Here is a 27087-nt window from a genome sequence, read left to right as displayed (position 1 = left end):
TTTCCTTTACCCAAAGATTGACAAGAGAAAACACAAGCCTACAAATTTACCATGCTCCTAAGTATGAATTCAAGTGTCCTGGTCCAAACAAATTATCTCTGAGCATAGTGAGAAATTTCTGGCAATGGTCTTTGACCTTGACAGTCTTTGAAACTGTTATGTTGGTATGGCAGGGATAGTTTCATGCATTAAGAAGAGATAGGACTGAGCTGCCTGTGGACCTGTACAGTCTGTTAGGATGGGGGGGAGCTGTGTTTTATGACAAAACATGTTCCCTTGGTATGCCCAGGCCATGCAGGACTTGATAGAGAGATTGTGAAGGTCTCCAGCTGTAGATTGTGAGGCTCTAGACTGTGATTGTGAAGGTCTCCAGCTCTAGAAGTAACATTCAGGTAAAGAAAATCTTAGTTCCAAAACAAGCCTTTATCAAGAGTGGCCAGCAGAATTCACAATAACAAGTCATGTAAAGCTAAAGTACCTTCATTTCATGACAGCTTATGTGGATAGTAGAGCAGAGAACTGTGTACATGTGGACATCAACAAAGCACGTGCATTTTCTCCTATGAATATTTCCATGAGAAACTGTAGACACAAGCCCTAGATAAGAGTTCAGTTAGTCAAAATCATATGCGGTTGGCTACACTAGAGAAGAGGAGGCTCTGTCTTGCCTAATATTGTCAGTTACTGCAGCCAAGTTCTGGAAAACATGATTATCAAAATTACGGATGACACAAAAGTAGAAAGAATAAATTGGCTGGATAACAGAATCTGTATTCAAAAAGATGTCAATAGACTGGAACGGTGAGCCAGATCTAACAAGGGGAAATTTGACGGAAAACATCTAAGAGCCTTGCATATATGCTCCCAAATTAAAATGCCCGTAGCTACCTAGTTTAAAATGCCACGTTACTGTGCATAATTAATTTGTACATTTGATATGTGAGTATTTAATTTATATTGTCTAATTTTCTCTTTTTAACCATACTGTTAGGGTGGGTATAGTTTCCTTAATTATGCAATAGTAGAAGTTCGGAGAAGTTCACTTATTTTGAGCAGGCCAGAGTTCATGTAGTTAATTACTCTGTAACAAATATAATTTGGAGGAGCTGGTGGAGTAGGGATTGTACTTTTGGAGTGGATTATAATTTCAGGCTTATTAAGTTCAATATATGAATGGTAAGATGTAGGCAAAAATAGTTAATATATAAATCCTAATTCCTATGAATACAGTGTCTAGAATGCCAAAGATGAGTATTTTGTTTTGCCTTGTCTGCTGAGATCCAGAGCATTGGGTACAGATCATAACACCATGATTTTACATGAATATAGACAAAGTAGAGCCAATCAAAATATATCACAATTACTGTCGTGAGAATTCTCAACATTATGTCAAAAGAGGAAAAAGGAAATTAGATTTATTTTATATTTCTAAAAAGATGTATTAAGGTTACTTATAGCTACAAATACTAGGTCTGACTTACAAAAAGCCTAGTGAAAGATGAATTGGACTTACAAAGTGGGGAAGTAGGACACTGGATTTTATTTATTCTAAGAAAGAGCGTATTTCTACACAAAAAAATATATTAAGTAATATGGATTGTATAAGTTAATATTTTATGGTATAATGATTGTTAATTATCTTATTTAACAATAAACTATAGCTATAAGTTGCTTGATTAATAGTTAAAAAACAATATAAACAAAATCTACTTTTTCCATATAACATTGAACTTAAGCTCTTTTGCAAAGATACATAGCTTTCTTTATTAGACAGGCTTAATTTTCTAGCATTTGTTGATTTTTAAAGTCTCTCTTTCTCGTGGTTAGATTTCATGAAGCATTTACAATTTCATAAACTGAGTATGTTGTCATTACTTTAATGGTTCAATCTCCACTTGGGTTTATTTTTTAATATGTCATAGGTCACTATCATTTACAAAAATGATTTTCTTTTGTACAGAATTACATTTCTGAATTTCTTTTTCTTTACCATGAAGAAAACTTTCACTTATCCTGTCTTCATAAAAATCTTCTATAGTACAAAGTTTTATGTTGCTTCCTTCTCTTAGAAAGATGTTGTGGGGCACCTAGCTGGCTCAGTCAGTAAAGCATGTGCCTCTTGATCTTGTGGTTGTGAGTTCGAGTCCCACATTGGGTTTAGAGATTACTTAAATAAATAAACTTTATTAAAAAAATAGAAAGATGTTGTAATTGTGGCTGAAAATGAAAGTGGAAAAAAAACCCCACAAGAGTGAATTCACTTTCTGTAGTTCCCAATTAGAGACTTGTTCATGACCACCTTTTTCCCTAGCTCATTTTTTTTTTCTCTAACAGTTTTCTGAAATATTTAGAAGTTACTGTAGGATAACAGTGATATTACATGTGAGTATGCTCATTAAATTCAAGCAGTTGTGCTCTTTGTAGAATATTAAGAATTGTAAGAATTAAAGTTCATCTTTTTGCATTTAGATTTTGCTGGGGCTGCAAAGTATGAAGAATATAAGATAAAGAGACAATTCAGAAATAATACCCATTTTCCTCTAGGTTGTTGTGACTAGTAATCAGTATTGTTATTTATATGTTGGCTTAGATAGCCAAAGTTACTAGTAGTACACAAAACTAAAAGACTAGGATCAGAACTAAAAATATTACCCAACATTGGCTTAATTACACAAAACATCTAAGAGGGTTTTAAAGTACAATGGAAATGAAAATCACACATATGATAATCTTCCAATCTAGACAGGTAGAATTATAAATTATCTCCTGTAATCTGTAGATGGTGATATATTGATGAAACAAAAAAAATGTAATTCAATAGAGATTAATGTAAAATCTTTCAAGGTGACTTGCTAATAATGTTCAGGTATTTCTCTATATTCAGAGGTGTACCATTCTATGAACAGAAATTCTCAGTGACTGGATGGATTTTTTTAAAGTATAAAATGCTTTATATTTAAAGTAAATGTTCTTGTTTACTGAGCGCCATCAAATGTGTTGCCTCAAACCTCCAGTGCCTAAACTCCCTTCTCCTAGCCACAAAACCTGCTCTTCCTGAAAGTGGCGAATAACAACTGCACCCACGGCTTCCTGGGCGTGTGCTCTATGCAGTTCGTATAAAGCCACAGCCTTCTGTGTCCTCCCACTAGATAGAGATCTAGCCATACTAGAGGGCAATAAGATGTAAACACAAATTTCACCAAGTACAGCTATGTTCTTTCAAGGGTCGATTCCCCTCCAGTTTCTGCCTTCTTTTGTTCTTTTTTTTCTATACCTTGAAATTATTATTATTATTTTATATTTTGTCCAGATTTTATAATTGTTATCTTTGGGAAGTTAGTCCAATCTAGGTACTAGCTGCATGTATTCAGGTAAATGACTTATCCTCTGTGCGTCTTGTTTTCTTCATCTGTAAGATGCAGATAAGATGTGGATAATAATAGGTTTAGTGTGAGGATTAAATATGGTATATATGTGTCATGAGTTTGTATTGTGTCACATTAGCTAAGCTGGAACTATGCTTCTCAGAATTCTCTTTGGCTAATACAGACATTTTGCATGGGAATTGGCAGGTGAGAGGGAAGAATACACTTTTTGCACTTGGAAGCACACTGCAAGGCACCAGTGCTTATGGCCACTCATACAGGTGGTTGCTGATCTGCTGACTCACCTTGTTTGTGCAGGGCAGAGGCTGGACCCACAGCCCTCCCAGCTCCCACTGGATCTTCTGCCTCAGCCTTCTCCAACTTTTGTACCCTTGCCTGTTTGGCTCTGGAAAAAAGAGCACTCACTGGAGCAAGAGTCAAGCATGAAAAGGATATGACTGGGAAAGCCAAATCAACATGGTTAATAATTCTCAATATTATCCCGTCAGATAGACTCAAAGTGAATCCATCAGTACTTCACGTGGTTTCTGGCAGTTGGGTTCCTTGAGAAGCAGACTCGGAGACTGAATTTAGATCTAGCCTATGTGCCCTCGGGTACATCTGTGGAAGAAAGAGGGAAGAAGCAGGATAAAGTAGATGGAGAAGTCAAACTTCATGGCAGACCCAAGCAGTAGCTTCAGCTGACTCCTGCAGAGAACTCTGCAGCTAAAATGGCCTGTCAGATTGTGCACTGGACACCTCGCACACCAGCTGGTTCAGTCAGTCACTGCATGACAGTCTCTCCTGGAAGGACACGACCTTGGGCATGGCAATTCTCTGCAGTTGAGGCCTTCCCTGGGCATCTTTATGTTCATCACAGGATCTAGTAAGGTGATGAAAGAAAAACGGGTGAAATTGTGATTCCATTGCCCAAAAAAATGCAACCTGTGCATAACAAAAGATTGTGTCAGAAGAAAGACAAGCTAGCCAGGTATCATTTTATCACCCTTAGTATTGTTTTCAAAAGCCATCTCTGGCCACACTGAGCCACAGGGCTCAATTATTTCCAAGGCAGGGTGGTAGCATCTAGAAGGAAAAACTCTATGAAGTCACCCTTGGGGAACATGGGTTTCGTTTCATAAGAAAAGTTTATTTAATATAGTGGATGATGATCAGCTTTGGGATTCAGACTAAATAATTTTATATTCAAATTTTTATTCTCCAAGCAATTTGTATCTCACTTTAGAGGTGTATTGTTCTTACTAGATTTGTTTTCAAAAAGTGTATTAATTACCAAGATTGCCTGGAGGAGAATATTTGTCAGTTAATTCAGGAGTCATGGTGTGCTTATTAGGTGTAGTATCCTGTCAGAAATTTAGGTTAATTTTGGAAAGTGTGACTGGAATTAGTGAAATGACATGCAATTTTGCTTCAGTGCTGGTATTTTTAACACAGTTTTGGATTCTTTTTTGGAACTGTGCCTGAGGACATTTGACAAGCTGCACAAGATAATCAGTCAACCATCTATATTGTCATCCTTCATTTTTTATCTAAAGTAGAATTATCCACCTTGATTTGCCTTCTCTCTCAGTTAATATGAAGAATCAATAATTATTGCTGATTTTAATTCTCCTTCCTGGTTTTGAAAGGGTAACTTTACATAGTCATTTGTTTTCCCAATGCTTATGATAAATAATTATTGACCATTTCATATTTTGTCCATGCATAACATATTGAATTAAATACTGAGGTGGTTTTTTTTTTTTTTAAGATTTTAATTTATTTGACAGAGATAGAGACAGCCAGCGAGAGAGGGAACACAAGCAGGGGGAGTGGGAGAGGAAGAAGCAGGCTCATAGCAGAGGAGCGATGTGGGGCTCGATCCCATAATGCCGGGATCACGCCCTGAGCCGAAGGCAGATGCTTAACCGCCGTGCCACCCAGGCGCCCCTGAGGTTGTTTTTAATATCATTAAAGACTGACATGTGTGTAGAGGAGTTGAATTTCTTCAATAATAATCTACTTATGATTCTTTCTTTGACTTCCTTCTTCCTTCCCTCCCTCCTTCCCTTCCTTCCTTCCTTTGCATCCTTCCTGCTTCAAACACATTATGAATACCTACTAAGAGTTGGTAACTCTACCAAGCAGGGGGGATAAATGAATTTAATATAAATGAGATTATCCATCATGCCTTGGTTACACAGACTCAAAAATACTTAACGCATACTGAGAACTGTGCTAGGCACTAACAAACGTCTATAAATATTATGTTCTATTTATACTCAAATTATACTCTTTATACCCTGTTTATATGGTTTATACTATTTATACATTCTATTTATACCTTATTAAATCTGCAGGGAGAGAATATATCAAAATCCATTCAGTAGACTTGGAGCAAATCAGAGCGACTCACTAGGACTCTAATGTGGACGGTGATGATGTAGTGTACCTGTACTACATTTACCTTTCAGAAGGTAAATGGTCATGAACCTTGAGTATTTTTAGGCTGGGAATTTTATACATGATCTTTTGGGCAATGAGAGGATACTGAGTATCTTTTGGGTAGCGAAGTTGCATGTTACAGACATCGAATTTCTGGTGATGTACAGGATGAAGTGAAGGAAAGAGATTCCAGAAGCAGATAACCCATGGAGAAAACTGTTGTAGACCGAGATCTGATGTCACACACACAATGCATAATGTGGAACTTGGCTCGTTGGCATATCTAATGATGCTACATTAAAAAGTAATAGAGAAACAATATCCAACTAAAGAAAATTTTTAGAAATGTGGCTGATAGATTTGATAGTGATAGGAGGAGTTAAAGAGACTGAGGATACAGTTTTACAATAATTTCTGTTTCAACAGCATTATTAAACATAAACATGAAACAAATGATGATGACATTTTAGAAGAGAAAGCACAAAGAGTAGAGCTTTCACTTTTAAGGTCATTCATCTAGCCAAATAGTTACTTCGTATTTGAGGAGAGTTCAGAAAGCAAAACGGATAGCATTGTTAATTATTTTTGAGCATAAAACCTTCCGGTGTGGAGGTTAACTCTGTGGAGTTTAAAAGAGAAAAACATGGCTCCTTTGCCAGGCAGTTTACACAGGTCAGAGCATTCTTACTGAAAGAAAGATCTTCCATTTGAAATGAAGAGGATTCTCCAGTTAGAGAAGTGTCCGAGGGGGAAAAAAAAAATTTACTGGTTCTCTCTGATAGTTTCTGCCTTAATACTTAGCATTTGATGAGTGCACCAAGTATAAAATCATGTGGCCCTCAGACCATGAGTAGGAAAAATGAAACAATTAAGAAAAAATAAAACTTTCTTGGTACACTTTCATATTGAAATTACTCTCTAAATATTCAAAATGAAGACAAATAATTTTTATATTTTCAATGGAAGCAATTCCATGCTTCAAGAAGCAATATATAAAAAAAAAGGGAGACATCACACATAAAGCAGAGTGAATTCATTTTTCCTTTTTTCTTTTTTTCCTCTCTCTCTTTCCTTTCTTCCCTCCCTCTTTTTTTTTTTCACTAAAACTGCTCCAATTTGGGATATTCCTGCATTAACTATAACATTAATTAAGCTGTCCTAACAAAGGCAAATGTCAGCTTTTTAATATAAGTGGTAGCATGTTGATCTGTTGATTGTGCATATCCTTCATTTAAGACAAATACAAAGGTTGGGACTGAGGTTGAAAAGGAGAGAAATTTTAACCAGTGCATATTCTTGCCCCCTTGTTTAATTCAGTCTCAATTTACTACTGCGATGTCTCATGGGCCTTAGATAAACTGCCACAGAGCACTGAAAGAAAACACAATTCCTAGGACACACATAATGTCATATAGTGTAACAAAGTGAGCATATGGTAGCAAGCCAGGCTGGAGCTCATGGTCCTACTTTGACCCTTGATATCCATGTGTCCTTGGATCCTTTCTTTTTTTCTTTCTTTCTTTCTTTTAAAAATAGATTTATTTATTTATTTTAGAGAGAGAGAGAACGAGTGAGCATGAGTGGGGAGAGAGGCAGAAAGAGAGGGAGAGAGAGAATCTCAAGCTGACTCCCCACTGAGCATGGAGCCAGACGCGGGGCTCTATCTAAGGACCCTGACATCACAACCTGAGCTGAAACCAATAGTTAGTCAGAGGCTTAACTGAGTGCGCCACCTAGGTGCCCCTCCTTGGATCATTTCTATAAATTCTCTGAGGATAAATTTGCTGAATTGGCTACGAATTGTACATAGGCTTAAATACATAAGGTGTGATAGTCTCAACTAATACTAAGTACAGAAGTCGGAGATGGATGGTGTAGGTTCAGCTGCTCAAGGAGAACAGGGCCAAGTCTGTAGTACACTCTTAAGCTTTGTCTCATAATCCACACATGGCTTCCAGAGTTCCTTCTAGTCAATAGCAGGAAAGACAATGTTCAGAAAGTTATAAAGTACTTTCCTGGATGTCCCTCAAATTTCTGCATCATCTTATTAACCATCTCTATCTTCAAAAGGATGAAAAAGAGGTGAGCACATTGCTGGGATTTTATTCATCAAGAAGAAATAAATGAATAGAGAAAGTAAGATGTCTCTTAATATAAATACCTTATCAAATTGTGGTAAAAGTTAAATGAGAAATGTATGTGACTCTTATTACTAGAGGAAGTTGGTATTTATAGATTTTAAACACAGTATTCTCTGTGTCAGGAAAAATAGCTTAAAACACTAAAATGTTGATCTGGAAAAGTCTGTCAGGCTGAATTATGCCTAATTTTGGGTTGTGCCAAGTGGTATAGAAAACATCAGGATGAACATATCACATCATCTTAGATCATCTATTATAATGTAATATTTAAGTGGGAAAACTTTGTACATAAATACAATGCCTTCCCTCCACTGTACCCATCATTCACCCGTGTGTGTGTGTGTGTATGCATATGTCTGTCTATCTATCTATCTATCTATCTATCTATCTATCTATCGAATAGTATAAACTTCCATCTAGGTAAAAAGTAAACTGTGCTACAAGATATATAAGAAAAACAAAACTGGTGAATTTTTTTAACAAAATCTGAGTTTTGAAAGAAGACATTGAAGTAAGTATTAGAATATGAATTTCTGAAGTGATAATATAAAATTACAAACAATGTGATCTACCAAGTTTGCCTTTAGGCAATAATTTCTGTAAAGATACGGTTCATATAGATTGTTCTCCACTTATGACTACAGATTTTAAATTTCCTGTTATTGACATCTAAGAGATGAATCAATGACCATTTATTCCATTTATCTGTATTGACCATCTACTCATGCTGGCACGTAAGGGACTGGAAAAAAAAGGTAACATTTCTGGATTCTAGAAGCTCACATTTTGGTGAGTGAGGCAAAACAGTAAACAAAGTAAGGTGGTATTGCCAGATGGAGGTGGGATAGGAAATGTCTTTTGAATCACCATGGAAGTCGTGAAATGGAAGCTAAACCTTGAAAGGTGGGAAAGAATTCACCAAACACATAAGTGAAGTTAAGGGATCATAGACAAGGAGGATAATTTGAGCCAAGATAGATAGGTTGAAGAGGATATATCTTATTCTAAGGACTACACAAGTGAGGTCTGGTAAAAAAAAATGCTCTCAGAAATATAGTCAGAGGAAAGATGAATTTTGTATGACATACTGAAGTAATAAGTAGTTTAGCTGGCAGGCAATAGGGAGTCATGCATAATAGCCAGCAAGTGCCTCACTCGTAGTTGTAATTCTACCATGACTGAGTGCAAGAGACAGGTTTTAGGCAGAGTTCAGTTCTTACATCATATCAGAGGTAAGAAATTATGAGAGTATAAATGCAGAAAGATAAACTGTAGATAGATATGAATGACTGCTTTGGTAAGATAATTACAAAAAAGAAATGATTATACAGTTGTTGATTAATTAGATATGGTTCTTAAGGAAGTTCAGAATTATTTGGTGTTGTCAGGTGAAAGATTTAATATAAGAAGGATTTTGGTGCAAGAAGAGGATGACTTAAGCTTGTAGTAAGCCTATTTTGAGATTTCTATGGCATTTTCAGATGTGGTCCAGTAAGTATTGAAAAACCCAATCTCATGCTAAGAGAGAGAGAGATTACAGCAGATACTATAAATTCAGAGATCACTGGTTTCAAGTTGGAAGATAAAGCTGTAACTGTGTGTGTACTAGTGTGGAGAATGATGAAAAAGTAGGTTCAAAGTTAGAATCCTAGTAAAACCAATATGTAAAGTAAATATAGGAGCAACGTATAGAGTTTATCAGACATTAGTCACTCTGAGACGATTTCACTGAAAAACACCCCCCAGGCTGATTTAAATGTCCACATGCAGTATTTCCATAATTTCCTGTATTTATAACTCAAATAATAGCAATGTAACCATCCATTTACTTCTCTGTCTCTTCCATTAAATGGTACATCTTTCTGTGTCAATTTCTAACTGACACTTTATTCCTAATGCCTAACCAAGATACACAGTAATCACCAAATTAAAAAAAAGAATTTTATTGCACTGATCATTAGGCAAATCAGGAGAGAGTAGTGCCTTAGAAACCAAAATAGAAAATTTTCAATAAAGAGGAATTAAAAGCATCAAGTCCCATGAAGAACATAAATCAGATATGAATAGTTAAGTGTCTACTAAATGTTTCAGAATTTGTTATTATATTATTTGGGGGTATGTCATCCTTATTCTTGAAAATGAAAGCATGGTATTTGAAGTAGGTGTTTTTCTTCCTCAATGTGTAATTGTAGTATGTTATTAAACTGTTTAGGGTGTGGTTATTGTAGTGGACATTTATCTTTCTTTTTGTCTACCCAACAAGTGACTCTCCATCTTGTGTTCGAGGTATAACTATCCTCGCGAGGCAAAGTCTGCCTTTCACTAGAGAAGAGAAACATAAATAATTTCAGACTTACCTAAAGCCTAGGAGTGGGCAAATGCAGCTACACGCTTCCTCCATGTATCGGGTGCACTGGGTCAGTGAATACCATTAAACTATTAATCAAATAAGTGGCCCTAACAGGTAATTCTTAATTACTTTATAGATAATTATCTCATCTGTATATTAATCATCACCTTTGTCTTTTTCTTTCTTCCATTCACCTTTGATGACAAAAAAAAAAGGAAAAGAAAGGAGAAACTTGCAATGTTCCTATTTATTAAATTTAGTAGGTGGAATCTTAAAATAATGGTTAATATGAGATATTTGGATCAATGATGTATTTGACATGTCTATAATTTTCCTATCTCTTATTTCTATAGATGACTAAAAAGAGTTCCCTCTATTTTTACATATATAAATTATCTGTGTGTGCGTCTATTTTAGTTCAGAAATTACATTCATTATAAAATTGTCCCTAGATATTTATAATAGGAAATATTTTATATTTTCAGTGGCCTTGATCTTTTGAAGTGCTACTTAGGGTTCACTGTGATAACATAGCTCACTTTCTCAGTTTTAGTTAAGTGGACTCATATAACAGTTGGCATCTCACCCAGTCCAAAGTGTTGGCATAAAAAAATTTTGAATCATGACCTTGAGCTATCTAAGTAAAAATCAATCTCAATCATTACTTTTGGCAGATTTATAGGTAAACCTAAACCAAAAACATTTAAAAGCAAAAAGATAACAAGGTCTAAAGAACTTGGAACATTTACATGGGAGCAGCAAAGCAGGCTTTGCTGTGGCAGCATTGGAACCAGATTTGGCAAGTAGATAAGTAGGTATTTTCCGAGCTTAACAAATAAATACACTTGGCACTTTATGAATAATTGAGTAATTAATAAAACAGATGAGTGATCATTTTATTTGTTAATTTTTTTATAAAATAAAGTTGGACACGGTGAGGAGGAGGAATGCAGTCTTATATTTTGGGAAGGGTATTAATTACATGTAATTAAATTCTACTAGAGAAGAATTGCATCATGATATTAAGCCTATGTATTTCATTAAGCCTTAATGATACTAAGCCTATGAATTTCTGTAGGAATTCCTTTGAAAATTGATGAGCAAGCACTTCATTGGTTTAACTAGTTCAGTGGTATAATTGTGGGATTAAGTCAATTATATCATGGTATGAATTTATTCCTACTTTGGAGATGTCAATCTTATTTTTTCTGTCTATTCACACTTATTTTATGATAGTTTTTTGAAGTACACAAGCTGCAAACTAAATACAATGAATAACACTTTACACCATGCACTTTGTGCCATAAAACAAATTTAGAAATACCTGTAGGTATTAATATTGGTAATATCTGATAACATAAGAATATAATTTAATATAGCTGGATTTTTTTTAAAAAAGTAAACGCAAAAAGAAATAATAAATAAATACAGAAGATGCCAAACCATGGCCTGGCTATTCTAGCAATTTCCTCCTCCTTGTCACAGTTTTAAGTCCGTCTTAATCTTACTCCAGTGAATGCATTCCTGACCTGACCTGCTTCATTATTGAGATGTAATTGTGGTCTGTTGGCATGGTTCTACTTGCTTGGCTTTAGCTGCTAGAAAGCAATTATACCTGATCGTTCTGGTAGTTATTGCTGCTATTATCACTTGCCTGCCCAGGACCTGCCAAGATTTTCCCAAACACCATGACAATTTTGTTCAAGAAAAGAGAGTGAGAGAAAGCAAGAGAGAACCATTTCATTCCCATATTTGCATCTCTTTTGGGAACCGCAACTGTGATGTTTCTTTCTTTGCAACACTTTCTTTTTGCTGATTTTCCTATTATACTTAATGGGTGTAATGCCAGTCTGTTTTGTGTGTGTGTGTGTGTGTGGTTTCTACAGGATTCTGTTCTCTAGCATATAGTCCAGCTAACCCAACTATTATTTCTTGGGATATGGTTTATTCTTATCCACTTCCAATCTAAAACCAAACTTTTGTAATGCAGGTTGCAAAATGGAGAAATGTAATTGGAGTGTGCTGTCAGTTTCGTATTGCCTCCCGCTTGCTTCCTCGCCAGGCAGACCTGATGTTCACTATTTCCTCCACTTTTGTTGATGGCTCTTGATTTTGTACTCCCATCAGTTTTAATGACTAAACTAGTCTTTCATACTTCCTGGATGGAAGAAAGATTTAATTTAAACTGAAGTATACTTGACAGTGATGTCAGCAGTCCCAAATGACACCAAAAGCAACAGATGTATGGGGACGTTTTTGGAAACTAACCCGGTCTTTGTAGGAATGAGCTAAATAATAGAATCTTCATGCTCTCTCACCTTTGGATTGTTATGCATACATATTAGAAGTTACTTTTTGGTCCAGTTATTTTGCTTATGTATTTTCTTTTGGCATATAAATTAAATGCATTATTTTTTCTTTATTCCTACCAGATTGAGCCAAGAGGGCATTTTGAAAGAAGGTAACTTCTGCTATTTAAAAAGCACAGATTCAAATGTATCAATAAATCATTCTCATTTAGAGTCAGCCATGCTCAAAATCCTGTTGGTTTCATGGGTATAAATTACAAAATCTAAAGCTTGCCTTCTAGGAACTTGAAGTCAATTCGTGGGGAAAGATGTATGTCGTTTTAGCTATAAACACAAATATAAAAGAACTAATGGTCAAGGCAGGTTATGATCATTGTCAGAATCTGTGTGGCCTCATCCCCATCACACCAGTCCAGTAATCCCCAGGCTTGTCCTGGCCGCAGAGCCAGCAGGACCCCTGCTTGGTCACCTAGTACAGCTTCTCTTAAATAAGCATGTGGGGGTTTGGAAGTAATTTTCTGATGCTGTAGGCTATCTCTTTACCTTTCTATTTGATCTCATTTCTGCCTGTCCTATCACCTGGGGTTGTTTCTAACTTCTGTCCTTATAGTTGGCTTCATTCCCACTTGCTTCCTCTTACTAGCTTGGCCTCTCCTTCCTCTCAGTGTGCCATATGGCCAGTAGTGCACAAGAGTCTATGCTAATCCTTTATGACTGTGAGCGCCAGCTCTGTACTGCAGCTTATAAACTCTACAGGAATTTAAATAAGTGATGGATTACTCTGGGCCAGGTTATCAGGGATCTTGATCTGCCTAGAAATCAGAATGAATAAAGAAAAAGGGAGGACTTTTGAGGTAGAGAGAATAATGAGTCAAGTGAAAGACAAGAAAATGTTTAAGTGCAGAATGATGATAGGAATTTGCTTAGACAAAGGGCTTGTGGAAACAGATGAAAATATAGTTTGGGGCTACATTGTGATGTTCTTTAAGTTAAGATGTTGCAATTACATTGTATGTAATAGAAAATTATTGAAGATTTTTGAGCACAGGGATGTCATATTTAAAGCAACAGTCTAAGAATTTGGTTATGTAAGCATGTTTAATATTGTTTACTTGCCTTACTTAGTTGCCTTGTATTGAGAAGACATGATGATCATCAAAATGATGTAACTGGGGCTCATGTAACTGGCATATATCCACAACTTTAACAATTTCGATTACCAAGAAAAGCCAAGTAGTAATATATAACTGCCGTTCACCCCTCCCTGTATTTACCTGCTTTGCTATGTGACTTTGTATCCTCTTGTCCTAAAGGCAGAGTACAGTTCCCTCTCATTGATGTTAGGCTTGACCCTGTGATTTGCCTGAAGCCATATTGCGTGCCGGTTCTGAGACTAGACCGTAAGAGGTCGTGCATATTTTTATACTCATTCCCTTTGATCTTCTCCCATCTCTCAAACTAGTTCTGTGGTCAATGGAAAATGAAAGAGATATGGCACATATCTAAACCTAACTTGCAACTTGAAGCCAAGCCCAGTTGAGTTCAACCTAGATATGCTAACACCCAGCTGACAAGGAGACATGTGGACAAGAATAAATTATGTGTGTTTTAAACCACCATCTGTTTGGGGTAGCATTAAACAACATCGTTTTTGAAATAGCTGACCCATAAACTTTTTTTTTTTTTTTTAACTAATGGAGGAATATAATCCAAATATAAATGTGAATAGTTTACCATGTGTCGGAAATGCTAAACTGAAATATTGTAATTATTTCTGGGAATCGTTATATGAGAGATAATACCAACAATCAGACTCATGGGGAAGCTTAATATTATGCTGATCAGGAAAAAGTGACGGAACCGAGGAAACACGAGTTGCAGGAGAAAACATAAAGGCAGGAAGAGAGGAATACAAATTCACATATTTGGACATATATCAGTTAACAAGTAATTAAAATCTGTCTCAGATTGACTCAACATCAAAGAACTCATATACCTGGAAGTTGTGCATTGGAAAGAGTTTCAAGCTGAACTGAAAAAGATCTCCAGCTTCATTTCTCTGATTCCATATGTGCTAACTTTGCCTTCATAATTTTTTTCAAAGCATACGATTGCTGTTAGTAACTGTGAAAAGGGTTTATGTGTTCATTTCCAGGTGAAAGAAAATGTGTTATTTTCAGACCTTTCTTTAGAGTAAGAAAACACTTTCCCAGAGTTCTCAGCAAACCTTTCTTTGCCTCTCACTGACCAGGATCAGGATCATATGCAGTGCAGTAGTGTGGTGGCAAATTGACCAAAAGAAAGTCAGTTTCACCAAGTTCTGTCATGTAAATGCTCCCATGATGGTTATTTCAAGCTCCCGGTATTATACCAGTGAAGACAGAATAGGGAAGAGATGTGCACAATCATCTCTTACGAGCCATTTCCAGTACACCAGCAGGCATAAATCCATTCTTGAAACAGTCATTGGACTAATAAATGGGATTGCCCTTCTTATTAATAACAACACAGTGAAAAAATCCTGAGTTTCTAAATTTTCTACGATAAATCTGTATTGCTTTTAAAGATAGAAAAAATATTATTGTAGGGGCGCCTGGGTGGCACAGTGGTTAAGCGTCTGCCCTTCAGCTCAGGGCGTGATCCTGGCGTTATGGGATCGAGCCCCACATCAGGCTCCTCTGCTATGAGCCTGCTTCTTCTTCTCCCACTCCCCCTGCTTGTGTTCCCTCTCTCGTTGGCTGTCTCTATCTCTGTCGAATAAATAAATAAAATCTTTAAAAAAAAAAAAAGAAAAAGAAAAAATATTATTGTAATGGAAAGACCATGCCAATGAGAATATATTTACTAAAAAGTAAGCATTATCGTTTTGCTTCATTTGGCTATAGAATTTGTACACAGAACTTCAGAATCATTCTCAATTTTAATATTACATAATTTATTTTTAGTATTTAATGTATTTTAATGTTTCATAGTTTAGAATTTTACTGTTTTAATATAGTGATTCATATAGTCATAAAGAGCATTTAGAATAATTAATTCTCCTTAGAAATTAATATTCAGTTCAACATTTCTTACATATCAACTATGTTCTAGATATTACGTTGTATTCTGGAAATAAAAATAAAAACCCGAAATGATGCTTGCCATCAACCAAATGTAGTGGAGGAAATAGAAAGATATGCCAAGGATTAATAGAGCATTGGACAGCAAACTGCAGTCCATGTGCCATCTTCAGACTGCTACCTGTTTTTATAAACAAAGTTTTATTGGAACACAGCTACCCCCATTGTTATGTATTTTTCTATGGCTGCTATCACACTACAAGGGCTGACTTGGACAGTAACAACAGAGACCATCTGGCCCACAAAGCTGAAAATATTTACTGTGTGGCACTTTATAAGCAAAGTTTGCAGACCCCCAACATGGAGCATGACAGTCACTGAAGTGTACACCAGATGAACTGGAAGCACAAATAAGGGTGTCACAACCAATTTCATTCACTGAGAGGGCTGTGTTAAGCAGAAAGTGATGGAAACTCAGTATCAGTGCACTAATTACCCCAAATCTGAGTGACTGTCCATATGTGGATAAACATCTTAAGGGTTAGCTAAACCTAGGAGATATTTTAGTTTCTTTTAGACACAGCATGACAAAAAGTGTTAATTAAGTACAGCTATGTTCATTATGGTTTGCACATTATTGTTTGACTCTGTCAAGCACAAAATGATTAAATCATGGATTGTTGCATTTAAAACAGTCAAATTTTGGGGCGCCTGGGTGGCTCAGTTGTTAAGCATCTGCCTTCAGCTCAGGTCGTGATCCCGGAGTCCTGGGATCAAGCCCCACATCAGGCTCCTCCGCTGGGAGCCTGCTTCTTCCTCTCCCACTCCCCCAGCTTGTGTTCCCTCTCTCGCTGTCTATCTCTCTCTGTGTCAAATAAATAAATAAAATCTTTAAAATAAATAAATACATAAATACATAAAATAAAACAGTCAAATTTAAAGTAAAACTCTCTAAGTGTGACTTTTTATATAAGGGCCACTATTCACTTGCTGCAGTTCATATAAAATCAGTCTTTCTAAAGTATCTCTTTTTCTTAGATGAAAGGCCTTATGTATCTTGAATTATTTTCTTGATTTGTTCTTTGGCTTCTATTCTGGTTACTCATATAATAGTATATTTAAAAGAGCCTGAATGCGTTCAACACAAGTATATTACTATGATATCACTTAATCATTTACTGAATATTTTTTTCCTAAAATATTCTGATCTGTGCTCCAAAAAAGAACAGAAAAAAAAAGCTTATAAAACTTATTAAGGGGATCCTGGCTGGCTCAGTTAGGGGAACGTGCAACTCTTGATCTCAGGGTTGTGAGTTCAGACCCCACATTGGGTGTAGAGATTACTTAAAATCTTTTTTAAAAAGCACTCTTATTTATTCTTCACTGTATTCTGACTTTGATCCACTTTAATAATATACATGCATTTATAACACATTTTTTATCTAATCATTTTGCATCCAAATTATATATATCAAAAATAAATCAAAAGTTTGTTTCAGTTGCAGTGATGATTCAGTAATAAAAGCTGTTGTTTAAATAATTGGATGCTAAATCTCCAAAATGAAAAGCATGCTTACTGTCTGTTTTCTTAATTCAATAAAAAAAGTATAATATGAAATTATTCATGTGCTTGAAGGAAGAGTAGAGTCCAGAATTCCTAATGGCCCCTGTATCATGGTCCCCTTTTCCACATACATACTGCTTCAATATCAGGCTAAACAATAGGCCTCAGTCACCCAGTGTTCATTGGGCTCCTGGCAGCACTACCTCTTGTCCACCTTCACAACATGATGACAAGAGGGACGACATTTTGAATGGCCGTATCAAGTGTTTGAAGCCCTTCCAGGAAATTCCTGAAGTTCTCCCAAAGCAAGAAGCAAATAGAATAGACATCTACTGACTGAAGTTCACTGCTGTATCACTAAACTCCTGTTAGTTCAGTTAAAATGCTCAAGTGTCAGAATCCAATGACCACTTTTTGAAAATATCTTGGGCTCCTTTTTATATCTCTGAGTATGGTTTTAAATCCTAAAAAATGTGATTTAATATAATTTGTTTTCTTAGCTACTTATTCCCTCCCCTCCATTACCTGTGCTCTTGACTCTTAGAACTCCTGTTATATATACCTTCTGGAAGGATTAATCATTTCTGTTAACATCTATCTAATATTTCATGTGTATTTGTTTAGCCTTACAACCTGCATAATTTCCCCAATTTTATCTTCTAGAACACTAGCTTGGTCTTTATTGCTATCTAGCTAATATTTACTCTGAGCATTTATGATTTTTAATCACATAAATTATATATTAATTTCCTGGACTTCTTTTCTTTCTCTTAGTTTTTTCAGAATTATTTACTTTTGTTTGTAATTACTGTATAAATTCAAAGTATTTGACATCATATAATTTTATTATTTTACCTAAATTTTGTTTGGTTAATTTTGGTTTCAGTATGAATATGTGTGTGCACACACACCTGCATGTGTGTAGTTCAGGTTTTTGTTTTCATTTGTTTTCCCATGACATTGGTTTTCCATTATTTTTTAATTGGTTGTTTTTCTTCTCTGTATGCATGGATGGTGGAATAGGTTAATTAATAAAGACACCTAATATTAGATTTCTCTGCATTTATGGAGAACTGTTTCTTTAATTTTTTTTTTTTCTTGATTTGGACTGTTGACATCAGTGTCTGGAAGGCACTTTATTCTAAGAGTGGAACACATTAGAATAGTGTATTACTAGGTAAAAGGGGTTTTCCTTGATTCCATGCATTTATACTTTCCCACCATTCTACCTTTTCTTGTGAAAATACTGGACATAAATTAAATTCTGCTTTGCTTCTCTATCAGGGCCAAGTATCATGAGTAGGATCTCTTGTTTTGATGATTGCACCCATTTTTCAAATACTAAAATCTTGGGTCAGGAGCACATTTCCCTCAGTCATCTGCTTAGGGAAGGAAGAGCTGATAGTCTAATAGCTCTTCAGAATGCTAACTCTTAATGAATTGCTCCAATGAGTAACTGTGGTAAGTAATCTTAAAGACAGCCACCAGTTTACTTGAATATTCACAATCTTGTATAGTCCCCTTCCATGATGAAACTGGGCTGGCTGTGTGACTCACTTAATTCAATGGCTTGTAATGAAAGGATGTTGTGCTAGTTCCAGGCCTAAGCTTTGAGAAGGCCTGACAACTTTATGCTTTTGTGCTCTTGGGAGTGCTGAGCTGTTGTGTAAGTAATTTGACTGTCCTACTGGAGAGGTGTTATGTAGAGACTACATGGAAAAGCCAAGGAGGAGAGGCCCTGAGACTATAAAGAAAGAGCGAGAGCCCTAGTTACCCTAGTATCCCAAGCTCAGCTCTTCAGCTGTCCCCATCTGTGCACCAGACAGAAATGAGGGATCTTGGATATTCCAGCCCGGTTGAGCGTCTAGATGTTTGCAACCCAAGATGGAATCACATGGAAGCCCAACTGAGCCAGTCAGCTCACATTATCATGGAAAAAAACCAAAACCAAAACCCAGTGATGATGACAATGACAACAACAAAACAGTTGCTCTTTTAAACTACTAAGTTTTTGAAGGGTATTTGCATTTTTACATAGCAGTACACTCTTATTTTAAGAATCTCCAGAATTCTCTTGGGAAGATCTTGAATCATCAGCCAAGAATCCACTATCCTCTCCATAACAGTCTATGCCTCAATTCTATTTTCCAGAAAATTAAAAAAAAAAAAAAAAGGTTCCTAGTGACATCTTTTTTTTTAATTTTTCCTAACCTATAATATACATTTCACATATTTTCTGTAATTTCACTGGTACTCTGAAAAGAAGGCAAGGCCATAAATGTTCTCAGTTTACCATTACGAACTAGAGGCCAATAGGTATATCATTTTAATCTCCAATTTTATAGATGATGAAACTGACAATTTGGAAGTTGAAATGGCTTAAAATCACAGCTAGTCTCATCCAGAATTCAAATTGTTACTATATTAAATAGTATATTCAGAGGGAGTAAAAGTAGAACAACACTATATTTGAAAATTGTATTTTATTACACACACACACTGAAGATCACCCACCTCATTCCAGAAGTGGCACATATCATATCCACTTGCCATTTTTTTGTCAGAACATGCCATAAGGCTCCAAACTAACTTCAGGGGAAATTCAAAAGAGTTAAGAAACTCAAGAAATATGTGTTGAGTACTAATTGACTGCTTGTACTGTTTTGATAAAGTGGCCCACTCAAGTCATCTTGAAAAGACCCTGTCTGCTAGAAAAAGGATCTAGCAGAATAAAAGATGAAATTTCTTACCAAGAAATTTAGGTGTGTCTTTAATTTATCTATTGACCTCTTAAACTGTAACCTAGCATTTGATATTTAGTTGTTAGAATTGCTCCTAGACGGGGGTGACTGGATGGCTCATTCGGTTAAGCATCTCTCAGGTCATGATTCCAGCGTCCTGGAATCGAGTCTTGCATTGGGCTCCTTGCTCAGCAGGGCGTCTCTTCTCCCTCTCCCTCGGCCCCTCCCCCTGCTCCTTCTCTCTCTCTCTCACTCTCTCTCTCAAATAAGTAAATAAAATCTTTAAAAAAAAAAAAGAATTGCTTCTAGACAGGTATCATCCTTTTTATTCCACTTAGAAGTAGTCATATCGTTTTTGTTTTGTTTTGTTTGTGTGCATGAATGAATGGAGCTTCAAAAAATCACAAAGGAGAATATTGTCCAGGTGAAGGAATGGTGTTGTGCATCATGTCACTCTTACCCTAGATGGCAATCTAGGGAGCCCTATGTTCAGGTGGCACAGCTTCAAGATGAAGGAGAGCTACCTGGCTACCTGATCCATATAAGACTCTGCATAAGAACTAAGTTGTCATTCTGTTAAGCCGTGGTACAACTTTGCATTAACCTCAATAATACCGGCATCATTCACATGACCATCAGGAAAACTCTGATATCCTTCACCAAATTATGGGAATCAATTTGCTTAATGGTAGTTCCCATCACACATAGCATTACTCTGCCTCTTGCCGTCACACTTTTTCCACACATTTTATGGATTCTCCCAGATTCTTGAGGATATGCCAGGTTTGTCCAAGATCTTGTTAGTGCCCTGCTCCAGCACTGTTATACGGGTAGCCTATCAAATTCTGCAGTTCAGTAAAAATACAGAGTGGGTCTCTTGGGGACCTTAAGACTTGAATTGAGGAATGGAGAGAAATGTCATAGTGCTCTCCACTCCTGTGAAATTCTTCTTACAAAAAATATCATTACGGAATTTTCAGCTTTTTCTTATATGCAATAAACATGGATGATGGTCATGAAACCAGTTTCGCTACTGCTTTGCCCCTTAGGCATTGATGTGTCTAGGGTGTCCTTTTAGAATATTTGAGCTTTTACCCCCCATTGCTGTCAGTTTTAGGTGTCAGTCAGAAATCTGAAGAACATTTTTATCATTCTGTTTCAAACAGGATTTATTTCCTTAGAATTTTTATTATATAACCTTGTGTTTAAAATAGATGCAGTAATGCATTCTGAAGTATTTCTTTCATTTTCTCTTCCTTATTTTCTTTCTAATTTCCTGCTTTTGCTTTTTCCCAAAACTCAAACTGATACATGGATGGTAGTTTGTTTGGGATATGTGGTTATGGGAGCAAGGCCAGCTCTATTTCCCACTTGTCAAATCCTGGTCATTACTCAGTGACTGCTAAGAAACCACTTTCAAGGACTGTACTAAAAGAAAATCAGTTACAGATCCTGATTCTAATCTAAAATCAACGAGAAAAGTTTTAGACATAAATAAAAGACAGGACTGCATTCAAAGAAGTAAAAAAAAAAAAAAGTAATAGTACAATGCTTTTTTGGAAGAAATCCTACTACCTAAATTCTGAATGATGGGTTATATTTTTAAAAGAAATTATAATTATGTGACATGATAGAGGTACTAATTATCACTACAATGGCAATCGTATTACAATGTACAAATGTATCAAATTAACATGTTATACACCTTAAATTTTCACAATGCTATATGTCAAATATATTTCAATTAAAAAAAGAAACTTACTAGTTATAATTTAAGAGATCACTGAAAAGCCATCTAAGTTCCTTGGTAAGGAATTATGTTATCGCTATCATTTGTGTGTGTGTGTGTGAATTATGTTATCTCTTGGTTGCAAAATATAAGTTTAGCAATCTTTATGCCCATCAAAATGTTAAGAGAACTACACATCAGTATGGCCAGAATAATGGCCTCCTAAAGATGTTGGTACCCTAATCCTTAAAACCTGTGACTATATTGCTTTTTATGATAAAGGGGACTTTGCAGATGTGATTAAGGTTAAGGACCTTGAGATGCGGAGATTATCCTGGGTAACCCAAATTTAATGACACAAGTCCTAAAAGGTGGAAGAAAAGGGCAAAAGAGGAGGTCAGCAGGAAGAGTTAGAAGGACTCAATGCCCCATTGCTGGTTCTAAGATGAAGGAGTATGCAAGGATCAAAGAAAGACCTCTAGTTCAGGACAGCCCTCAGATGACAGTCGGCAGGAAATGGAGGGCTCTTCTTGGAACTGAATTCTACCAATATCTGAATGAGCAAGGAAACAGATTTTCCCTTAGAGCCTCAGGAAAGGAATGCAGCCCTACCAAACCATAATTTTAACCCATTGAGACTCACACTGGATTTCTGGAACTAAAGAACTCTAAAATAATAAGTATGTATTATTTTAAACCACTATGTTTGTGACTAATATGTTATAGCACTAATAGGAAACTAATTCAGCGACCCTCAAGTAATGGTAGTTTTCCTTAACATGGCAATGTGAAGTTTTCTTTAAACATTTTACCAATCAACAGATAATTTCAGTGATGTATTTTGCTGGTGGCTCTCAGCAGTGAACCTTAGCAGTTGATCAGATCTGTGGTGTCTTCCATCCATAGTAATTAATCTCTGTTGGTTCTTCAGTCACGGTTTTTCCATGCAGAGGCAGCCATGGACAACTGCAGTACTTATCCATTACTCTTTCTGGTCCATTTTAGGAGTAGCCTGATACCATTACTGATGTATTATTTGGGCCTCCTATTAGACCTTGATTGCCACATCTGCTGGTTACTGGCTGTGAACCCTTGGGTAATTAAACTCACCAACTGAGCAGTAGTTTTCTGTTAAAAAGAACAGAAGGGAGTGTCTGCCTGGCTCAGCTGGTAGAGCATGTGATCCTTAATCTTAGGATCATGAGGTCAAGCCCCACACTGGGCCCGGGGCCTACTTAAAAATTTAAAAAAAAAATTTTTTTTAATTAGAAAAAAGGGAAAGATTCATGTTCCCTTCATAAAGATTGTGTAAAGGATTCATTAAGATGTGAAGTGCTCATTACAATGCTTGCATTCATTTTTAAGATTAATTGATTGATTGATTGATTTATAGAGAGCCTGTGTAAGCTGCGGGGAGAGGTAGAGGGAGAGAGAGAATTTCAGGCAGACTCCACACTGAGTGGGGAGCCTGATGAGGGGCTCGATCCCATGACCCTGAGATCATGACCCAAGCTGAAATCAAGAAGACATTTAACCAACTGAGCACCCAGGTGCCCCCACAATGCCTACATTTGAGAAATGTTATATCCTATCTCCTCTCTTCCCTTTTTCATTCACTCAACACATATTTAATGAACATTTAGTATAAGCTAAATATTTTCTTTGGCACTTGGGATACTTGAGCGTGCAAAAGACAAAAATCCCTCTTCTCATGAAACATATTCTAGTGTAAGCTCCACTGCTTGCTCGATGGCATCCTATCTGGGCTAAGATAAGTAATATATGGATGCACTGCACAGTGCCATGCATTTATTTATCATTCCAGGTTAATCTTGTTTCTTTTCCCTGGGCCTCAAGAACTCTTTGCTGATTCAGAACTGTTTATTCTCTATAGAATTCCCTTCATGCATTGTAGTGAAGTCCCTTGCTGTCTCTAGTTAGTAATTAAGGTGGAAATATTGAAAAGTGAAGAGAACAAGGTAATGATCATGTATTCTGAGTGACCCACAACACAGCTATAGAGACATGGCTGATAAATAGGAAAATAGAAAAAAAATAGGAAATATTTTATAAACATAAGAAATCTGTAATGAGTGATTTTGAAAAAAAATCAAAGAAATAATAACCAAACTGGGAAACCCTCTGTAAAATTTTAGAGAAATGTCTTAACCATAAAAAAAAATTCATGAATGTTCTTAAAGGAGAACCAATTTTGGATTACGGGATATCCAGGACTATTGTTAGCTATACTTAGTAACAATTTCAAAATGAAGTTTTCAAGTTGAACAGATGGCTCTATTTCAACAGTGCTACTATTAGCTGTGCAATATAAATAAGTTTATTTGTTTGCTTATGTTTAGGTGACAATTATATTTTTATTTACCTTATTTATTTATTTATTTTTTTAAATTTTTTAAAGATTTTATTTATTTATTCGACAGAGATAGAGACAGCCAGTGAGAGAGGGAACACAAGCAGGGGGAGTGGGAGAGGAAGAAGCAGGCTCACAGCAGAGGAGCCTGACGTGGGGCTCGATCCCATAACGCTGGGACCACGCCCTGAGCTGAAGGCAGACACTTAACCGCTGTGCCACCCAGGCGCCCCTACCTTATTTATTTTTAATGCCTTTTTTTCAGATTTTTCTAAGAAGAAAAAGGATAAGCTAATTTTAAGTTGTAAATTTAATATTTTGTCTAAAAATACACAGTGTATCTTTTTATCTTTTTATCATTCCAACTCAGCACATACAAAAAATATTTTCTGGTGAAAAACTTTTATTTTGCATTTTGTCTAAAAACTGCCCTTGGGACAATTGAAAAATCTTACTCTTTGAATTTCTGGAGACTCTAGTAAAACCGATAGCTGTCTTCCATATGTTTATAGCCCTTCCTCTATACAAAGTACTTTACATACAATTGAGCAAACATCAGAGTAAGGACAAGTTTATTTTAGAGTAGAGGTCAACATTTGTAGTTGAGAATAAATCCATCCAAATATGAATCAACGCTAACTTCGTAAAGCTGCCCAAATTCCTTGCTGTGGCAAGTGGTTTATGGGGTAGATTTCAATTTTTTTTTTCTTTTTTCCATTTTTCTTGAGAGAAAGAAAGCCCACACCCACAGGCGCAGGTTGGGGGGGGGGGAAGGGAGAGGGAAAGAGGGAATCCTAAGCGGTCTTCGCGACCAGCGCTGAGCCTGAGGTGGGGTTGGATCTCCCAACCCTCACACCGTGACCCTGGCTGAAATCAAGAGTCCCAAGCTTAACCACTTAACCAACTGAGCCACCCAGGTGCCCAAGGTAATTTATGTCTCCTTTGGACTGCCTCTGGAAAAAGGCAAAGAGAGTTTTTCTTAGCTGCAAATGAAAGAAATGAGTTTGGCCAAGCAGAAAGCTCTTAGCCTGGAAGATAAAAACTAGGAGGAGAGAAGTCTGGTAAAAGAGTAACAATTGGTTGGGGAGTATGAGTATTTTTCCTGAATTGGAAAGAATTTACAAAAGAATAGAAGGTGACTCTGCAGTGCGATAGCCAGAAGCCACAGTTACAGTTAAGAACTCCCACAGAATACCTTTTGGCCACTCAGCCAAGTCCTCTGAACTCAGTTCAATTAAGTCATCCATTAATACAGATAGTCACTCTGCCTCTCTTTCCCTAATCTCACCAGTACAGATGGCTTCCCATGGAATCTCCTTCAGTTTGGGCAATGGATCATTCTCTTTGTGTACCCTCTCTCTGGACCCCCCTTTTCTTATCTTCACCTAATAATCACTCATCCTTCGGATCTCAATGTCAATGTCTCTTCCTCCAGAAACACTTTGCCCCTAATCTACATGGGGCACTTTTCCCCCACCATGTTTCCTTAATATCTGTGACCCCAGCCACAGCACACATCATAAAATAATTTTTGGTTTAATTGTATGTGCTGTTTCATGGACTCTAACATCTTTGGGTAGGTTTCTACCATTATTACCAGCAAATCCCAAACACTTGGCTTGCACTACTGTAAATACTGAATTTGTTGATTAACTGAACTAAAACCTGGGAAATTAGACTACTTGGTTCAAAGTGTGACCACAGTTAGTGCTTCCCTCAGGTCCCTTCAGATTTCCTTTATCATTTCTGTGAATTTAAATTTTCATAGTTCATTCAGTCAACTCAAATGCTTTTATATCCCATCATTACTATGTATAGTATGTGTCAGTAAGAATAATAAAGAATCTGTAACTGGGTCAAACTGAAAGAAGACACCATAGCACCTTATAAATGGTTTTATAGCTACCTAAAAGGCAAAATTATATCAGAGAAGGGATTAAGAAATAATGCTACCGGACTACATGAATTGGAAATATAAATTCCAACATATGGAGATTTTGGAATTGAGATTTAATATGTAAAAACCACTGAAGCTTTTTATAATTTCACTCACCAAAAAGTATTTTTGAGCATTAAGTTGTCATAATAAATGTATAAATCAGGAACATAAATAATAATATAAAACTAAGTATCTCTTAACAACTGTAGCCTTAAATTTAATTTTTTTTCCCCAGATGAATAGAAGTTCACAGAATCTTTTTCTTTTTTTTTCCTCTCTAATCAAAATAACTCCACCTCCTGATTCTAAAGCAATGAAATGAAATGGCTAAAATCATGTTATTTTATGATAACAATTTTACAGCTGCTATGAGGGAGACATTTTTAAACCTCCCATATCTATTATAAACGACACTGAAATTATCATCCTTAGATTGAAGAAGAGGGTGAAATATTTGTCACAATATAGTCTCTCCACCCCACCATCCTGAGAAGAATGCTAGGACTAAAATTAGAGAGTGCAGGCAGCATTACTTAATTTCAGTCTTCTGCAGAAGGAGGAGAGATTTGGGCCTGAGGAGATAAATAGAGATCAGAACAAAGAGAAGCTAGTCAGTTCATGTGAGTCTCTCAACACCCTGGGTGGTAAGCCCACAGTCATCCAAGAAACAGATGCTAGGTTTAAAATTCAATTCAGGGTGTCAGTGAATTGCATTAAACCTTGTATTTTGTTTTTCTTGTGAAGAAAAAAAAAAAAAGAAAAACATGTTTCATTTATCAAACACAAGTATGTTTCTTCAGAGATTTTGTTCTGATGTTTTGCTTTAATTTCATATTCTCTAATGTGTCCAAGTAGCCCTTAAAAATGATGTCAACCCATTTTTACAGTAATAAATTCATTTACATCTCACATGAAGAGTCTCAGCAGTACAGTCAACATGGCCTATCACAAAATGTTTGATTTTTATTTAACATAATAGAGCATGAGTCATACGTTTAAAACTTTAATATAGTTCTCCTGTTTTAAAGACTTATCTTATACTAGAGAATAGACGGTAGCAGAGTGAACAAA

Source organism: Ailuropoda melanoleuca, chromosome X, assembly GCF_002007445.2.
Source record: "Ailuropoda melanoleuca isolate Jingjing chromosome X, ASM200744v2, whole genome shotgun sequence".
Classification (NCBI taxonomy): Eukaryota; Metazoa; Chordata; class Mammalia; order Carnivora; family Ursidae; genus Ailuropoda; species Ailuropoda melanoleuca.
This window is presented reverse-complemented; position numbering follows the sequence as displayed.